Here is a 19,913-nt window from a genome sequence, read left to right on the forward strand (position 1 = left end):
GTTTCTTTCTCTACAGCTGCTGTCAGAGTCCTTGAGTTTTTCCGGCACAATTTGTTTTTATCCAATATATTCTTTCTCGTGTGCCAGAATCATTTATAATATGCCATCCTTAAATGCAAAGATAAGCCTGGCTTCTTTTCTCTACTGCAAACTGTCTTCACAAACCTCTCCCTCTTCCACCACTACCGCTAATAATAAGCATAAAAATCTCATGGACTTTGTCATTAAGATCAGGATCATCTAATTAACTATCTCCATCTCTTCTCTTCCTTTCACAAATGTGTCAGACCAAATTTCCTCTGAACTCCTCAGGATGGCATGGATTCAATATCGAAGGATATGTGACTTTTAGGATGGACAGGAAGTTAGGGAAAGGTGTTTCTGTTAATTAAAGAGCACATTAGTACAATAGAGAGGGATGACTTAAATTCAGGAAACCAGGAGACAGAAGCAGTTTGGGTAGAGATGAGGAACGATAATAAAAAAAAGTGTGCCGATGATCATGGGGTATTTTAATCTCCATGTGGACTGAAATAATCAAAACGTAAAGGTAGCATGGATGATAAATTCATAGAATGGTTTTGGAATAAATTCTTAAATCAATACATTTTGGAGTCAATCGAGGTATAGGTTACACTAGACCTACAATGAGACAGGATTAATTAATGACCTCATGGTGGAAGTAACTCTAGGCAGTGATGATCATAATATGATTGAATTTTACATTTAGTTTGAGGGAAATAAGAGTGAGTCTAAGACCAGTCAAATGTCAACTACCTATCCTTTAAATCTGCTGCCATCACTCCTCTTTTCAAAAAACAAATCTTTCATTCCCACTGTCCTTTTTAACTAACATTCCATCTTCAACCTTCCATATCCCTCCAAAATTTGTGAGTGTGTTGTTGCCTCTGAAATCTGGGTCCCTCTTTCCTAGAAGTTCATTTAGAATCTCCAAAAGTTTCTACCCTTGCTACAGTACAAAAATTGCTCTTCCCAAAGTCATCATTGATAGGGCAGGATTTTACCAGCACATCTGTGCGAGGTTCGTACGATCCTGCCCGAGGCCAACAGAGAATGCCATTCTTCGAACATCACCCACCCCTGGAATCAAGGTGGGTGGGCCAGTAAAATCCTGGCCATAGCCTGTGACTATGACAAAAGTAAACTATTGTTCTTCTCAATCTGTCTGCAACTTTTGTTGCAATTGACCACATCATTGTCCAACACTTCTCCATTGTTTTCCAGCTCAGTATGATTGCACATATTTAGTTTTATTCTTACCTATCTAACTACAACTGGCATATCACCTGCAACAGTTCCTCTTCTCATTCCCTCATCAATACTTCAGATGTCCCCTAATGATCTATCCCTGGCAAAAGAACCAAAGGAGAAATGAGAAGATTGTTTTACAGCTGTCTGAAACATTGCATGAAAGGATGTTGGAATCAGATTCAATAGTAACATTTAAAAAGTAATTGGATTTAAAGAAAAGAAAGTGAAACTACAAGAAAAGAGCAAGATGGTGAGGTTAATTGTTTAGCTCCTTCAAAGGACTGGAAGGTCTCAATGAGCTAAATAGTCTTCTGTCCTATATGATCCTATGGGCATTTGACGGCTGGTTTCATTATTAAAATGTTCAACTTGGTGCCACTTCCCTACCTTCCAATTGAAGACATTCTTTAAAAGTGCCACAAAATCTTACCAGTCATTCATCACAACTACACAACAGACAGTATTCTAATTTGCTACCTGCACTGTTCCACTAACCTCAACATTGGTCACAGCAAGAGTGGAATATCTTTCCCCAGCATGTTCATAGACAGCACCCGATTCAGGCTCCTATTTATCTGCCATGACGTTAACCTGCTGATGTAATGCTTTACTTTTCCAAGCCTTTTCTTAACCTTTTAAAGACTGCACTGTTATCCCAAACCATCTCTCTACCATGTTCCCCCACCTCTCCACCCTGCACACTGTTCCTTGGAGTTGTATTAATGAGCGTGTCCATATGTGACATCAACACTGAACATAAGCAACATACAGAAGTCTTGGCTGGGGTATATCATCAAGGTAAATGTCCAAGTGGAATGTTGAGGTTATAAGTATTGAAAAGAAATAATTATTTCCACTGTCCCACATCTTTTGTCTTAACGTGTCTGACTGTAAGACTCCAGGAGACATCAAATAATTTCTTAGAAGTCAACAATCTTTCGCAACTATTTATTTCTGGACAGAATGGTTGTTTGAATCGCTTGCTGAAATATATTCATCGCTTTGGAGCTGAACTGTGTTGCCTTGAGTTACAGTGTGTATGTTAGAATTGGTGCTACCTTCCTATTCAAATCCAGGCGTAACACTTAAAATATCCTTTCCTTTTCCCAAAGGTATTGCATGAAGACAAACTGCCATTCAGCTGAAGTCTATCTACTCAGGATTGCGGATGACTTGCTTTCATTCCAGTTCAATAGGTTCTGTGATGGCTGAGAAGTCCATTGTGCCAGCTCCAGACTCTGCCACATGCAGGACAGGTGGTGCTTGAAGGGTTGGATAGACAAGCCGTTCGAAAGTACGCACTCTGTCTGATATTCGGCCTCTTCTTTTAGAAGAAAATCCCTACAGTACAGAAGGAGGCCATTTGACCATCGAATCTGTACCGTTACAATCCCACCCAGGCCCTATTGCTGTAACCCCACATTTTTACTCTGATCATTCCCCTGATACTAAGGTCAATTTAGCATGCCCAATCAATCTAATCCACGCATCTTTAGTGTGTGGGAAGAAACCGGAGCACCCAGAGAAAACCCATGCAGAATCTGCAAACTCCACAAGACAGTGACCTGAGGCTGGAATTGAACCCAAGTCCCTGGCACTGTGAGGCAGCAATGCTAACTACTTTGCCATCATGCCACTCTTGCATGCTCCTGATGAAGTCTGTCAATGTGTTGGGTGCCTCCCCAAATGAACCCTCTCTATCTTGTTCAGTCACAAGCCAGGGAGTCCAGTGAGTCGATGGGGTTGTATGACCTTTTCAGGAATGCTTTGAGGACATCCAGGAAGTGTTTCTGCTATCCTCCTGGGAGTCTCCTGCTGCAGCCAAATTCAGTCCTGAAGTATAAGATTGACATGTCCCACCCTGTGGTGCTGGTTTTGAGTGATTAATGCCTTGATGTTGGTCATGTTGGCTGAGGAGAGGACACTGCTGTTGGATTGCCTTTCTTGCCATTGGATTCAAAGGATTTGAAGTATGAATTAGGGCCAGTGCCATCAGTTCCCATGTGTCACAATCAAAGCACTGCTAAACTTACCTAGTTAAAATTTAACGCGAGGCTCCTCATGCTTGTGTTCAAAAACAACATAGCATAAGATTTTGTAACATCAGGATTAGAGCCCCCTTGAATAAAAGATTACCACACATCTGTTGCCACTTCAACAAAAAAACAAAATTCTGTGGTTACTGGAAATTGGGATTTGCAAGAAAGGCAGCACCGCTGGAGAGAGAAGCAGAGTGAATATTACAGGGTACTTTCAGAAAAAGTCACTCACCTAAAACATTAATTCGATTTCTCTCTTCACAAATGTTGCCGATCTTTTCCGTATTTCCAGCACTTTCTGTTTTACTTTCCATTATCACTTGATGGCTTTTTGACAAATACTGCACATTCATTCTCCACAACCCAGTAAAAACACATTAAACTCCGCCACCTACTGCCTTCACATTAAGACAGAGCATAATTGACAATGGTTCTTATCTCTGCATTAAAGTCATTAACAAAGAGGGTGATTAATTTGAAAGTACATCTACAGATAGCAGTTATTTTCTCGTTCAGAAGTGGAAATAAGGCAGATAAAGGGCTTATTTTCAGTGCCATGAATTAACAGATGAGACAGTTTTATGGCACAGCACTTTTATTTACCACAAAGTAAAATACCTACCATGAAGCTGCTTGAAATTCTGCAAGTTTAGTGTCTCAATAAATGAGGGTGAAGTGCATGGTCTGATAAAGAACACAGCAACCTAGACAGTTGCACAAAACAGCAGCCAAAGCCAGTCAAACCTGAATCAGAAATGACCACAATTTACAGAAAGTGATTTTTTTTTGCTGCAGAGGAATAGGACTTAGGCCAGGATGTTAGGATGGAGGGATTCCCTGTGCCTCATCTGAAGAGTCAGGAGGGAGGGAACATATACCCCCCCAGCGCCGACACTGTCTACCTGGAGTCTTTACACACTTCAGTGAGTGTTCATTGGCTGCAAGTGGGACTTCCACCCCTCACTTGGGATGAAGTCCCACCGTGGAGAGCAATCAACCAATCAGATCACTAAACAGTTGCCTAGTTAGTCTCTGCACCCCCCTGAAGCTGCACTGGACAGCTTGTCTCTCAGGGTCTCCTGCCTGCCTCAAAAAAGGTACAGACTTCTGTACCTTTATGACTTGATTAGCTGTAAAGACTCGCATTTCAATCATTATTTTGTAAATTGAGTTTATGCCTTTATATGCCCTGTTTGTGAAAAGATCTCCCACTCACCTGACGAAAGAGCAGCAAGCATTCTGAAAGCAAGTGGCGTTTGCTACCAAATAAACCTGTTGAACTTTAACCTGGTGTTGTGAGACTTCTTACTGAGGGAGGATGTGACAGCTGTGTCTCCAGATGATGGAAGGATTACTGGAAAGCAGGTCCCTACTGATGACAGGTCTCTTGTCGTGGCCACGTGAATCCTGCTAGACATACAGCTGAGGTTAGGCGAACATTTGACAGAAATACCATGGTTGCAGCTTTAGACTGGGTGTGGAGGAGTTCATGAATGCCATAAGTTCAGCCATGTGTCAAGCATTTGCGTACGTAGAAAATAGAACATAGAACATAGAACATTACAGCGCAGAACAGGCCCTTCGGCCCACGATGTTGCGCCGACCAAATAAAAAGCAATGACCCTCTAACCTAAACCAATCCCTTTCCATCCATAAACCTATCCACGGATCTCTTAAACGCCCCCAAACTAGGCGCATTTACAACTGCAACAGGCAGGGCATTCCAATCCCTCACCACCCTCTGGGTAAAGAACTTACCTCTGACATCCGTCCTATAACTACCACCCCTTAATTTAAAGCTATGCCCCCTCGTGCTAGCTTTCTCCACCCGAGGAAAAAGGCTATCACTGTCCACCCTATCTAAACCTCTAATCATCATATATGTTTCAATAAGGTCCCCTCTTAGCCGCCTTCTTTCTAACGAAAACAACCTCAAATCCCTCAGTCTCTCCTCATAGGACCTCCCCTCCATACCAGGCAACATCCTGGTAAACCTCCTCTGCACCCTCTCCAATGCCTCCACATCCTTCCTATAATGTGGGGACCAGAACTGCACACAATACTCCAAGTGCGGCCGCACCAGAGTTTTGTACAGTTGCAACATGACGCTGCGGCTCCTAAATTCAATCCCCCTACCAATAAACACCAAGACACCATATGCTTTCCTAACAACCTTATCTACTTGATTCCCAACTTTCAGGGATCTATGTACACATACACCTAGATCCCCCTGTTCATCAACACTATTCAGAGTCCTACCGTTAGCCCTATACTCTACACATCTGTTATTCCTGCCAAAGTGAATTACCTCACACTTTTCCGCATTAAACTCCATCCGCCACCTCTCGGCCCAGCTCTGCAACTTGTCCAAGTCTCTCTGTAAACTATGACACCACTCCTCACTATCTACCACACCTCCGACTTTGGTGTCATCAGCAAATTTACTAATCCACCCAACTATACCCTCATCCAGATCATTTATAAAAATTACAAACAGCAGTGGCCCCAAAAAAGATCCCTGAGGCACACCACTTGTAACCGAACTCCATGACGAATACTTACCATCAACCACCACCCTCTGTCTCCTATCTGCTAGCCAATTCCTGATCCAATTAACTAAATCACCCTCAATCCCATACATCTGCATTTTCTGCAGAAGCCTTCCATGGTGAACCTTATCAAACACCTTACTAAAGTCCATATATACCACATCAACTGCCTTACCCCCATCCACCTCTTTGGTCACTTTCTCAAAAAACTCAATGAGGTTAGTAAGGCACGACCTACCCTCCACAAAACCATGCTGACTATCTCCAATCAATTCATTACTCTCTAAATAACTATAAATCCTATCCCTAATAATTTTTTCTAAAACCTTGCCCACAACAGAAGTAAGACTCACCGGTCTATAATTCGCAGAGAAGTCTCTGTTCCCCTTCTTAAACAATGGGACAACATTCGCTATCCTCCAATCTTCTGGCACTATACCTGTGACCAATGACGACCTGAAGATCAGAGCCAGAGGCTCTACAATCGCCTCTCTTGCCTCCCAGAGAATCCTAGGGTAAATCCCATCCGGCCCAGGAGACTTATCTATTTTCAAACCCTCAAGAATATCTAGCACATCCTCCTTATCAACTGCATAACTTCATCTAGGGAGAGAATGCAGCCACCATGTACAGCCATGTCCAGCATATGACCTACATCCCATCACTTTGCCAGGGCTCAAATTTGACAAAGGGTCATCTGGACTCAAAACATCAGCTCTTTTCTCTCCTTACAGATGCTGCCAGACCTGCTGAGATTTTTCAGCATTTTCTCTTTTGGCAGCAGTGTCCCTGTGTCTGCCTCCAGGACCCCCTTCCCCGGAGGGGAGCTGCCAATGTACACCCAGACGGAGGATGGATGCCAGGTGTCCTGAGATCTTCATGACACCCCTAGTATTAACAACATCTCCTCATCCCCAGCACCGAACAACTGCAGCAGGTGGGAAGGAGGGGAATATCCCTGCACCATTGCAGAGACCCCTGGAACCCAAAGCCCTCAGGGCCCCGTGCCTCCAGTGCACACCCATCAAGATCAGCCAAAGCAATGGGGCATGACACTGGGCAGACTGCCTCCACCTCAGCTGCTGATGTCGTAGTTACACCTTATGGCAGGAAAAGTTTCAAAAGCATGACCACATTGTGGTCTGAGTGATTTATTCATCTGCTTTGCACAGAAATACAAACAGTAAAATGTCATTTACATAATTGTACATACTTACTCAGAAGTGATAGGGCCTGCCATTGTAGCAGATGTAATCTGCCATGGCATGCCACATGTTTATCACAATGTGATGATTCCAAAGCAGATAGGGACACAGACACTTTTCCTGAATAAGGTATTGCATTCTTTATTGACTGTTCACGTGAATTGTAACTCCTGTAATGACCATTCCATTGAACATGATCAAGATCTTCATTATTTGAGGAGAACCATTTGCTGATGTTCCTTGTGTTCTTCCTCTTGCAACATGTATCCACATTGCACAGCCAGGGTGTGACACCATCTGGAAGTGTAGAAGTGCATTTTAAGAAGAACAGTGGTGTGCAGCACGATGGCTCCACTGCATGCAAGAGTTTGATTGTGGTAGTCCTCTGTGTTGCTTCACAAGTAAGCAGCAGGAGGAGAGTGAGGCTGAGTCAGCTGTGGGCAGCCCTGCTCTGCTGGTTGAAGATGCTGGACCTCGGGTGTCACACATCGGGAGTGTTTTTACTGGAATAACCAAGAGATTGTTAGAGTTTGCCAAGGCTTTCTAGAGTCACATCATCAGTAATGTATCTGGTGGATAGCCCTTATCGCCGAGTATTCATTCAGCATCCTGGGCTGGAGCTTTGGGAAGCTCTGAGAGCCTTCAGTTGCATAAGATGTATGTGTCAGGGCAGTTCACCTTCCCTTTGTGGCCCTTGAACCTTCTCCTGGTACCCTAGACCCAATCACCATTTCCTAGAACTTCCATCTATCCCTCGGTGGCTGTGTGTGTACAAACACCCACTCTTACACTGAATCATTCCTTTATCCATTTCAACGCTTTTGTCCAGTCCCATGACCCACCCCATGAGGCCTTTGAATACCTGACCCTAACATTGGACTTAGGCCCTTACCGAGGCGAACACACCCCCCCCCGTGCCCATCCCCGCCATGACTACAACTGTTCTAGCACCCAAACACCACCCTCTGAACTCTCTTCCTTCCCTCCACTATACCACAGCGTCGTCTCATCCCCATCTTTGTGCCACAGAGTTCAACATGGGCAACTACTCACCTTATTCACAACTGCACCAAGCTGATGGGTGCGCACTACATTCAAACCCCCATGAACTGGGTGTCACAAGATTTTCCTGCACCAGTAAATATATCCTGAGGGCTGGGACTATATCCGAGGACCTTCGTAAAACCCATTTCACACTAATGAGTATTCATGACATAAAAATGTAATACCTGTCTCAGGCTGGTGTGAGGTTGAACAAATCACAAACAACACACTGACTTTATCTCTGCATTTTGCGCTGCTGTTGAGAAACTAAAGTTCAGCGTAACGCCTAATTCAGTCCCCCATCCAGCATGTTTCCCGCTCTTGTGAGCTCCATAAAATCTTCCCCCTTCACAAGTGAGCAGCAGGAGGAGAGTGAGGCTGAGTCAGCTGTGGGCAGTCCCTCTTAGAGGCTGAAGGTCAGTTACAGCCCTGCTCTGCTGGTTGAAAATGCTGGACCTCGGGAGTCACATACCGGACGCGTTTTTCCTGGAATAACCAAGGGTTTGTCAGAGTTCGCCAAGCTTTGTAGAGTCACGGGCAGATATTGGAGGAATCCATGTAGCGCATGTGCCCCCTAATGACTCACAGAATAGAATACCTACTTGCAGAAGGAGACCATTCTGCCCGTTGAGCCTGCACCAACAACAATCCCACCCTGGCCCCACCCGGCAACCCCACACATTTACCATACTAATCCACCCGTCATTCCCCTAACACTAAGGGGCAATTTAGCATGGCCCAATCAACCTAACCCAAACATTTTTGGACAGCGGGAGGAAACTGGATCACCTGCAGGAAACCCACAGGGAGAATGTGCAAACTCCACACAGACAGTCACCCAAGCCGGGAATCAAATCCAGGTCCCTGGCACTGTGAGACAGCAACACTAACCACTGTGCCAGAGGTGATTTGAACACATGAGTTCCTCTATTGAAAGAGTGACTAATATCTTGGAGAGCACTCTGCTAAGTAGGAGCATCCCACTGATATATTCATAAAGAGCAAGGCTTTCTGTCACATCCAATGTTCAGTGTTGCTATTGGCAGAGAGATGCATGGAGTTGATGCCAGCTGTGTTCAAGCTGATGGCTTGATCCAGCACGCAAGGGCACCATGAAAGCACCGTGTCAATCAGCGAAAGTGATGAGGGTGCCAATCCTCTGGGGGCACCAGCATCAATCCTCACTTGCTCCACCCCTCCGCCTGAGGAAGCATGCATGCTGCAGGGACACAGGCGCAGCTTTCCTGCTGTACCATGGACTGTATGGTTAGAGACTCCTGGTGGTGGAGACCCCATTTCCAATCTAATCGGGTGGGAGTGGGATTATATGCTGGTTGGATAGTTTTTTTTTATTGAGTGACAGGATGTAGGCATTCATTTTAGAGAACATTTGAGAGTCAGCTTTGAACTGGATCCTGGTTTGGGGTAGGAGACACAGTCCTGGAATAAGTATTTTGTAGATAGAATGTGGTAACATGTTGTTCGTGAGAAATCTGTAATAGATCCATTTTTTTTTACCATATATATGCATGTCTTGGCAGAAGGAATAGTGAGTTGTATATCCATGTTTGCTGATGGCTGCAAGTTAGGCAGTGTCATTTCTTTTTTATTCTTTCATGGTAAATAGGCATCACAGGCTTGTCAGCATATATTGTCCATCCCTAATTGCCTTTGACAAGGTGGTGATGAGCTATCTTCTTAAACCATATGGTGCAAACACACCCACAATGCTGTTGGGAGGGGAGATCCAGGACTTTGAGCTAGTGACAGTGAAGCAATGGCAATATAGTTCTGAGTCAGGATAGTGAGTGACTTGGAGGGGAAGTTGCTTCCCACATGTCTGCTGCCCTTGGCCTTCTAGTGGTAGAGGTCATGGCTTTAAAAGTGCTGTCAAAGAAGCTTTCATGTATGCTGCAGTGCATCCTGTATAGGGTACACACTGTACCACTGTGCATTGGTGTTGGAGGGAGTGAATGAACATTGAAGGTGGTGAATGGGATGCCAATCAGGTAGGATGCTTTGTCTTGGATGGTGTTGAGCTTCTTGAGTGTTGTTGGAGCTACATTCATCCAGGCAAATAGAGAATATTCGATCACATTCTTGTGCCTTACAGAAGGTGGACAGGTTTTAAGGAGCCAGGAAGTGAATTACTCACTACAAAATCCATAGCCTCTGACCTGCTCTTGTGGTAACAGTATTTATATGGCTAGACCACTACAGTTGCCTGTTTGTTTGTGGGAAGAAAAATTTATAAAAATAACATATGCCAGCTAAGCGGGAAAGACTAGTCAGATGGCTTTCAATATGGAATGTGTGAGGTCATCCACTTTGGATGTGACAAATCCAAATTGGATTTTTTTCCAATGGTAGAAGACTGGGGACTACAGAGAGCTAAAGGAATTTTGGTGTTTACATAAATAAATCACTAACAGATGGGGTGCACAACAAAGTGAAAATAGGCCTTGCCCCCAGATTTTCAGTGTGATTCTTGCTCGGATCTCTGCAGTGCTCAGAGTGAGGGAGATATATTTCAAAAATCCAGCTAAAAAAATTGGCAGGAATTTCTCCAGTTTTCACGCGAATTTGGCACTCAGAATTTTTTTGGGAGAATCCCAGCCACTTATTCCATGTTTTGTTTTGGACTTCAAACTGCAGGAAGGGTGCCTTCTTTGATATGAGAACAAGCATTTCTCTGTTCACGGATGATGCCAGTCCAATGTTATCTGCTTTTACTTATGCTTTTACTGCTTCTTTGATGGGCTGTAATACAGATTAATCGGAATGATACAGGAGCTTAAAGTGTTAAATGATGGGAAAAGGTTGTTTAAACTTTCCTTGTATCCCCTCGGGCTTGTATGATTCGGGGTGATTGAATTAAGGTGTTTTAAATAATATCGGAATTCAATAGGGTAGATGCAGAGAAATGTTTTGTTCTGAAGGGAGAATCCTGAAGGCATAATTTTAAAATTAGAGTCAGACCATTCAGTTATGAAATCAGGAAACACCTTTTCATGCAATGAGTGGCGGAGATCTGGATCTCTTTCCCAAAGTACTGAGGATGCTGGTTCAACTGCAATTTTCAATACTGCGATTGACAGATCTTTGTTAGGTAAGTGTATCAAGGGATAAAGTCGGAAAAGGGAGCTGAGGCATAGATCAAGCATGATCTAATTAAATGATGGAATAGACTGAAGGTGATGAATGGTCTACTCCTGTTCATATGTCACTATCAATGTCACTATCAATCTCAATTTTAAGGAGCAGGAAATTGAGAGAGCAACAAATTAGGCCTGCTGATCTCTCAGCTTGGTCTTATAATTGGATTCCTGTCATCAACCACTAGTCTGTTGAAAAATAAGCCTGGTGGACCATAATAAGTGATTGTGTGTAACTTCTGAGGTATACATGTATTTATGTGGTGACTTTAATGCAGCAAACCATCCCAAGACATTTCATAACGCATGAGTCAAACCTGGGTAAAAGCAGGAAGGCAATTAAACAAGGTGACTAAATGGTGATGTCAAGGCAATTGATCTAAGGAAGGATTTTGAAGATTGGGAGAGACATGGCGAGGCAGAAGAAATTAGGGGCAAAGAGATATGAGTCAGCATTCCTAAGGTGGAGCCTCACCTGATGTAAGGCAAGATTGGACAACCACCTATGACCCTCTCAATCTACTAGTCATTAAAATTGTATCACTGTGGTAAAGTGGGACGATAAAAGGGCTAAAATATTTGCGATCAATCGTGAAGTATAGGAAACTGGAAAGTGCCAACTAGAGTAAAAATCAGGAGACCCAAAGGACTGAGCAGAATCAAAGGATTGGAATAGTTTGCAGAGCCTGGATGGAGCCAGAAGTGTATTTGAATTAAATTTCTGAAGACTAGCATATGTTCAGTTTTTAACTACCATGACACCAGCTTGTCTCAATCAGCTCTCCAACAGAATCCCTTCCCTGGAGCAGGTCAAACAGAGTCTTCACCTACAGAACTGTAGAAGCGAGAGAGAAATGAAAATCAGCACTCGTAGAAATACAGAATTCACTGCTTTCCTGAAGGTTGCAGGTGTTCTCAAAATCTATTTATTTGAGCTTGGCTCTGGTCACCAATCCTAACACCTCCGCTCCTGTAACTTAGGAACAAAACAAGATGATCCTTCAGTTAGTAGATTGCTGCTCCCATGATATGCTGCTGTGTGCATCTGCTCTCTTATTCAACCACTACCATTTTGTCACGTTAACACTTAATATGGATGCAGCAATGCTGCTGTTTACAAAAGGTGGAGTGAATTTGAGTGACGTTGTAAACTGGGTAAACCACTCTTGTTATATATTTTTATTCCTATTGACTTTGCAATTGCACCACCAGCCAATATATAATCTCTACAATTGAACTGTTAAATTGCCCGTTTTTTTTGCATGTTTCATTGCTCAAAGTGTAACAGATTAAGAGGAATATATTAGTGAAATGCAACCTTCGCCTAACAACTCTGGGAAATGCTGCATACCTTTCATCTACTGTCCTTTGAATTGTCAATGTTGCATTTACCCTTTCTGTCACCTCCTGATTTTGATTTATTTTTGTCACATGTATTGGGATACAGTGAAAACTATTGTTTCTTGCACACTGTACAGAGAAAGCATACCACTCATAGAGCATGTAAGGGAGAAAAAAAGGAAAGGGGCAGGATATAGTGTTACAGTCATAACTAGGATGCAGAGAAAGAACAACTTAAAAAAAGGTAGGTCAATTCAAAAGTCTGATGGCAGCAGGGAAGAAGCTTGACTTGTGTCAGTTGGTATGTGATCTCAGACTTTTGTACCTTTTTTCCAATGGAAGAAGGTGGAAGGGAGAATGTCCGGAATGCACGGGGTCCTTAATTATGCTGGCTGCTTTACTGAGGCAATGTGAAGTGTAGACGGAGTCAATAGATCAGAGCTGGTTTGCACGATGGTCTGGGCTACATTCGCAACCCTTTACAGTTTCTTGCAGTCTTGGTCAGAGCAGCTTTTACAGCATAGAAGGTAAACATTTTGTCAATTGAGTCCTTGCCTTTTGCCACATGCCAGAAAGGGCAACTATCCTTGCATTCACTTCAATCAGCAATATTTCCACAGCTGTAATAATGAATGACGTATTCTATGCTGGCACTCTGGTACTTGTTTACAGAAGATTTGCAGTTTCCCTGCTTCCTGCTTTTTTTCTCCAACAAATGTACGCCCTTGAAATAGCAGCTGCAGCTTTTTGAGAGTTACAGCTGTTTTAGATATTCCTCCCCTACTAATTGAACTGCCAACAAGTGGATAAAATGCAACTTCCCTGCCCAAACATAACAGAAAACAAAAGATTTACTCTAGAAGAACAAGAAATGCCAAAATCTTTCAAAGCTCCCTCTTTATAATGTCACTCATTTAACAAACTACTACACTTTCTACATTGCATATTTATATTAAATAGCGTACATTTTTTCCCTTATTTTTCATCACCCAAAGGCATTATTTCCTTGCTTTTTTTTGGCTGCAGGGGCACTAGTCATTATCTGGGACATCACTCATAAAATGGCAGTCATTCTTACCTAAGCTCTGACCATGTGTTAGGAGCACAGTCAGGATGATGTTGTCCTGACGTGATGTCCACAGATGCACTTCCAGCTGGAGTTGTTGGATAATAATCAAGAATGGGAAACCTGGCTGGCACAATGCTATTTGGTGAATCTAATACTGGTTACTATAGTTTAATATCTAGTTGATTTATCCAAATTACTATTTTAAAGAAAAAAAAATCAGTTATATTTAAAAATCTTTACTTCAGATGAAACACTGACCTTAATCAAACTCAATAAGCCGAATCAAGTATGTTTGGTCTGTTTGATAAAGTGGTGATGAATCAAATATGTTTGAGGCCATGGAAGCCCCCACTAGGAATTCGGGGAGTAAGGCGGATTGCCCCTTGAGAGCGTCAGCCTGGCAGTGCCAGCCTGATCCCCAGCACTGCCCAAGGGGCAAAGTGTCAAAGGGCACCTTGGCACTGCCCTCAGGACATTGGGCAGGGCCAGCAGGGGCCAGGCCTATTGGGATGGGCCCAGAGGGGGTCAATTGGTGGGGGTCCTGCTCCATAGGGATTGGTGGCAAAGGGAGGGAAGGGGGTGATCGAGGCTGGCCATCCGGGGGGGAGGGTCGGGGCTGCTGTGGGGCGGTGGTGGGGAGGAGACCATTGTGGGGTGGGGGGGTGTCAGAGGGCCAGTGATGCGGAGGTTGAGGGGGCTGGCCAGCGATTAAGCTGGCCAGCAATCGCGAGGCCGGCATTGCGGGGCTACTGCTCGGTGCTGACAGTGACCTGCTCAGCTCTATGCTGCTGGCCTTTCCAGCGGGACTTGACCTCGCCCACAGATTTTCAATGTGAATCTCACAAGGGCTCTCTGCAGTGCATAGAGTGTTGGAGATACAATCTGAAAATCATGCGAAAAAAATAATGGGAGTTAATCCAGTTTTCATGCAAGTTCAGCAAATGGTTTGCTGTTGCCTTCTGCTTTGTGGCTGACCAGGAAATTCTCTCACATTTGCCATCTGTATCAGGCATGGTGAAGGTTTCACAGGCTGACAATCAACCTGTTTGGCCATGTTATGAATGGCTGACTCACAAGCATCAACTTAACATTACAATACAAAGATACAACTTACCCCATAGTATTTACAGGTTTAGTGGCAACACGAGCCTTGTCCTGCCAACGACACTTCATAATAATAACCAAAACCACACATATGTAAAGGAAAAATGTGTTATAACATATTACTTCACTGTATGACATCAATAGCTCCATCCCCTAGCCCCAGGTACCAAATGTAGACCCAGTGGCTTGAATGGCAGAGACTGGATTTTCCCCTACCTAATGGCTACTGAAGTCAAACAGTATGGTGGAAGAAATTCAGTGAGAATCAGACATGATGGGCTAATGCTAGCCCCCCCAACCCCCAGATTTTCTTTCTCGTACCCAGCAGTGAAGTTGCTGGTTCTCCTTACACATGGAAATCAAGACACCTATTGGGACCAATTTACCAGCCATCACTTCTGCTACTGGCACCACTTGTCATAGGGGGCAGCAGGGGAGTGGGTTGCAACTGCAGTATTACCTGCTAATGATGCTGGACAATCTGCCAGGACTACGGTGGGCACAGATAATGAACCTGGGTCCAATTTTTTGGACTGCAATCACACAGGGATTTGGTTGCAAAGCAGACAACACATCCTTTCAGTGCTCTTTAAAATTATTTCATGGGTTATGGGCATTGCTGGCATGGTCAGAGATTTAAGATAAGGGCAGCAAAATTAAAGGGGATTTAAGGGAAATCATTTTCATTCAGAAGATGATGGGAATCTGGAACTCACTGACCAAAAGGATGGTAGAGGCAGGAAACCTGACAATATTTAAGAAGCATTCAGGTGAGCACTTGAAACACCATATCATACAAGGCTACAGACCAAGGGCTAGAAAATGGGATTAGAATAGATGGATGGATGATGCCTGTTGCAGACACAATAGGCCAAAGGGTCTCACTTTGTGCTGTAAAACTCAATGGGGGCGCCCTTAATGGCTTGCCACACCGGTAGTTCAATGTGGCGAGCTGTTAAGTTTGGGCGAGAGGCAAAAAATTGGGCTCTTGTCCGGTTTCTTGCCTTTTGCGATGTTACCAGCCCCATTCCCTGGGAAGTTCACAAAGTTGATTTAAATATTCAGTTCCTGTTTTAAATGTTATTACTGAGTCCCAGATGCAATCAGCCAGGCTCACTGGTCCTTCTTACCTGCTCGTCTGTAGAGGTACCTAACGTAATGGTCTCACAGGTGGGACCGGAGGCCATTGAAGCCCTCCCCGAGTGGTGGGAGACAAGGCTGGGCAGTGCCACTTTTGGCAGGACCCAAACTGAGCATCAGTAGGCAAAAGTGCCGTTTGATAGCACTGTGAATGACACCCATCCATTTCCTTTGCTGACAATGGAGAGTAGACTGTTGGGGTGATAATTGGGCAGGGTAAGTTTGTTCTGCTCTTTGTGGACAGGATACAACTGGGCAGTTTTCTGCTCTGTTGGATAGATGTCAATGTTGAAACTATATTGAACAGCTTGGCTAAGGGTATGACTAGTTCTAGAACACATGCCTTCAATACTGCTGCCAAAATATTGTCAGTGCCAATAGCTCTGTGCCTTCAGTTGTTTCATGATATCATATTGAATGAATCAAATTGGTTGAAGACTGGCAACTGTGATGCTGAAGACCTCATCAGAAAGCCAAAATGGATCATCCACTTACCTCTTCTGGTTAAAGACTGTTGTAAATGCTTCAGCCTTTTGCACTGATGTTTGGGCTCTCCCATCATTGAGGATGGGGATATTTATGGAGCCTCTTCCCCCTGTTAATTGTTTAATTGTCCTCCACCATTCACAACTGGTTGGGAGGGGATTGCAGAGCTTTGATCTGATTCATTGATTGAGAGATTTTTTAGCTCTGTCTCTTGCATGCTACTTCCACTGTTTAGCATGCAAGTAGCTTCACCAAGTTGAGACCTCATTTATAAATGCGCTAGGAGTCACTCCTGACATGCTCTCCTGCACTCTTCATTGAATCAGAGTTGATCTCTAGGCTGGATCGTAAGGGTAAAGTGGGGAATAGGCCAGCCATGAGGTTATCAATTCTGATTGAATACACTGTTTTGCCGCTGGTAGCCCACAGCACCTCATAGGTACCCAGTTTTGAGTTACTAGATTTGTTCTGAAATCTATCTCATTTATCACGATAGTAGTGCCAGACAATACGTTGGAGGGTATCCTCAATGTGATGACAGGTCTTTGTCTCCACACTTACTGTGTGTTGGTCACACCTACAAATACTGTCAGGGACAAATACCTCTGCTATGTATAGATTTGAGAGGAAAAGATGAAGTAGGTTTTTCCCTGTTGCTAGTTCCCTCATTGCCTACCACAGACCAGTCTGGCAGATATGTCCTTCAGGACTGAACCATTACTGTCAGTTATGGTGCAACCAAGCCACTCTTGGTGATGGACATTCTGTGTCCTTTCCATGCTCAGCGTTTCTTCCAAGTGGTGTTCAACATGGAGAAGATCTGATTCATCAGCCAGGGGGGGTTGGGTGGATGGATACACGGTAATCTGCAGGATGTTTCTTTGCTCATGTTTGACCTGATGCAGCAATATGGCACAGTGGTTAGCACTCTTTCTTCACAGTGTCAGGGACCCAGCTTCAGTTCCGGTCTCAGCTGTCTGTGTAGAGTTTACACAATCTCCCTGTGTCTCGTGGGTTTCCTCTGGGTGCCCTGATTTCCTCCCACAGTCCAAAGATGTATGGGTTAGGTTGAATGACCATACTAAATTGCCTCTTATTTTCAGGGAGATTAGGAAAGTAAATATGTGGGTTACGGTGATAGGGCCTGGGTGGGATAACTTTTATTCATTTGTGGGACATGGGCATCGCTGACTGGCCAACATTTATTGTCCATCTTTAGTTGCTCTTGAAGGGCAGTTGAAAGTCAACCATATTGTTGTGGCTTTGGACTCACATGTAGGCAGTCATTTTGTTGTCAGTGCAGGTTCGATGAGCTGAATGGTCTCTTTCTGCACTGTAGGGATTCTATGATGCCGTGAGACTTTGTATCACGTGGAGTCAATGTCAAGGACTCCTCGGGGAACTTCTTCTGAATTGTGCTGAAGCCTCTGTTGGCCTATTGTGCAGGTGAGACAAGACACACCCAGGGGTGATGATGCTGAAAGTGAAGGTGATGGTGGTGTCTGCAACATTGGCTGTTGGTATGATTCAGTGAGTATGACTGTTTCAGGTTATTGCTTATATAGTCAGTGGGACAGCTCTCCCAATTTTGGCACAAGTCCCATATGTCAGGTAGGAGGATTTTACAGGATCAACAGAGTTGGGTTTGCTGTTGTGATTTCCAGGTTGTCCATCCTGTTTTATTATAGAGTCATAGAGTCATAGAGGTTTACAGCATGGAAACAGGCCCTTTGGCCCAACTTGTCCATGCAGCTCTTTTTTTTAAACCCCTAAGCTAATCCCAATTGCCCACATTTGGCCCATATCCCCCTATACCCATCTTACACATGTAACTATCTAAACGTTTTTTAAAAGACAAAATTGTACCTGCCTCTACTAATACCTCTGGCAGCTTGTTCCAGACACTCACCACCCTCTGGGTGAAAAAACTGCCCATCAGGACACTTTTGTATCTCCCACCTCTCACCCTAAACCTATGTCCTCTAGTTTTAGATTTCCTTACTTTTGTGAAAAGATATTGACTATCTACCTTGTCTATGCCCCTCATTATTTTATAGATCGCTATAAGGTGTCTACGCCGCTCATTATTTTGTAGACATGTGTAAGGTCACCCCTCAGCCTCCTACGCTCCAGAGAAAAAAGTCCTAGTCTATTCAGCCTCTCCTTATAACTCAATCCATCAAGTCTTATTCTTTTTTTTACTTTTCTGTAGCTGTTTAGTGTAACAGTTTAGTGTAATGACTCACTCAATCATTTCCATTTATGATTCAATCAGATTGCTGTGGGTCTGGAGGTATGTGTAGGACAGGCCATGTAAGGACGGCAGAGCTCCTTCCATAAAGCACATTAATGAAGCAGACAGGTTTTTGTGACATTCGATGATTGTTTTGTGGTCACCATCACTGAGACAGAGCAATATCAACAGCATGACATTCCTGACATCCTGTAACTAGATCTGTTCTTCTTTCTCTCTTTTTGATTTTTGCTGTGTGGCTATAACTAAAATTCTAAGTGCCAGCAGCATGCGTGCAAAACACATTTGATTTAACAGTGGATGAGGCTTTTCATTTGTAAAATTCCCATCAGCCGACATTGCTGCATCTACAGGTGGATATAAAGGAGCCTCAGGTCAAACAGGAAGACTCGGCATCATGGCCAAAATGTTCCCATTCAATTACATTGTTTTTAACATAAAACTTGAGTGCACAAAGTTGGCACATGTATTTTTCAAAATTAAATTTCACTTGTTAATATTTCATTTTACACTGGCTGCACTCTATTCATATGTGCATTACTGCTACTTGTTGAGACAAGCTTAGAGTTAAATGTACTGGCACCTCATAGTTGGCACATGTTGATGGTTACAGGGGAATTAGGTACATGTCCGTTATTGTGAAAGAAACAATGTTTTGCTATTTTGTTCACTCTTTATTGAATATTCACATTAGTGTCCACAGTTAGACTTGTGACCTTTGACACTTAAGATTCAGACAGTCCAACATCTTAAGCGATTACCTAACAATTCACAGCCATCTGAGGAATTCACACATAGAACATAGAACGCTACAGCCAAACAGGCCCTTCGGCCCACAAGTTGCGCCGATCACATCTATACCTACCAAGCCATAGAACTATCTGTAATTTCCAATCCCATTAGATCCCATATACTCATCCAGAAGTCTTTTAAAAGACCCCAGCGAGTTTGCCTCTACCACCACCGATGGCAGATGATTCCATTTACTCACCACCCTCTGAGTGAAAAACTTACCCCTAACATCTCCTCTGTACTTGCTTCCCAGCACCTTAAATCTGTGTCCTCTCGTAGCGACCATTTCAGCCCTGGGAAATAGCCTCTGAGAATCCACCCTATCTATTCCTCTCAACATTTTATAAACCTCTATCAGGTCACCTCTCAACCTTTGTCACTCCAGGGAGAAGAGACCTAGCTCCCTCAACCTAACTTCATAAGGCATGCCTCCCAATCCAGGCAACATCCTTGTAAATCTCCT

The sequence above is a fragment of the Carcharhinus amblyrhynchos genome, chromosome 2 (genome assembly GCF_965287045.1).
Source record: "Carcharhinus amblyrhynchos chromosome 2, sCarAmb.v2.hapA, whole genome shotgun sequence".
In the NCBI taxonomy this organism is placed as follows: Eukaryota; Metazoa; Chordata; class Chondrichthyes; order Carcharhiniformes; family Carcharhinidae; genus Carcharhinus; species Carcharhinus amblyrhynchos.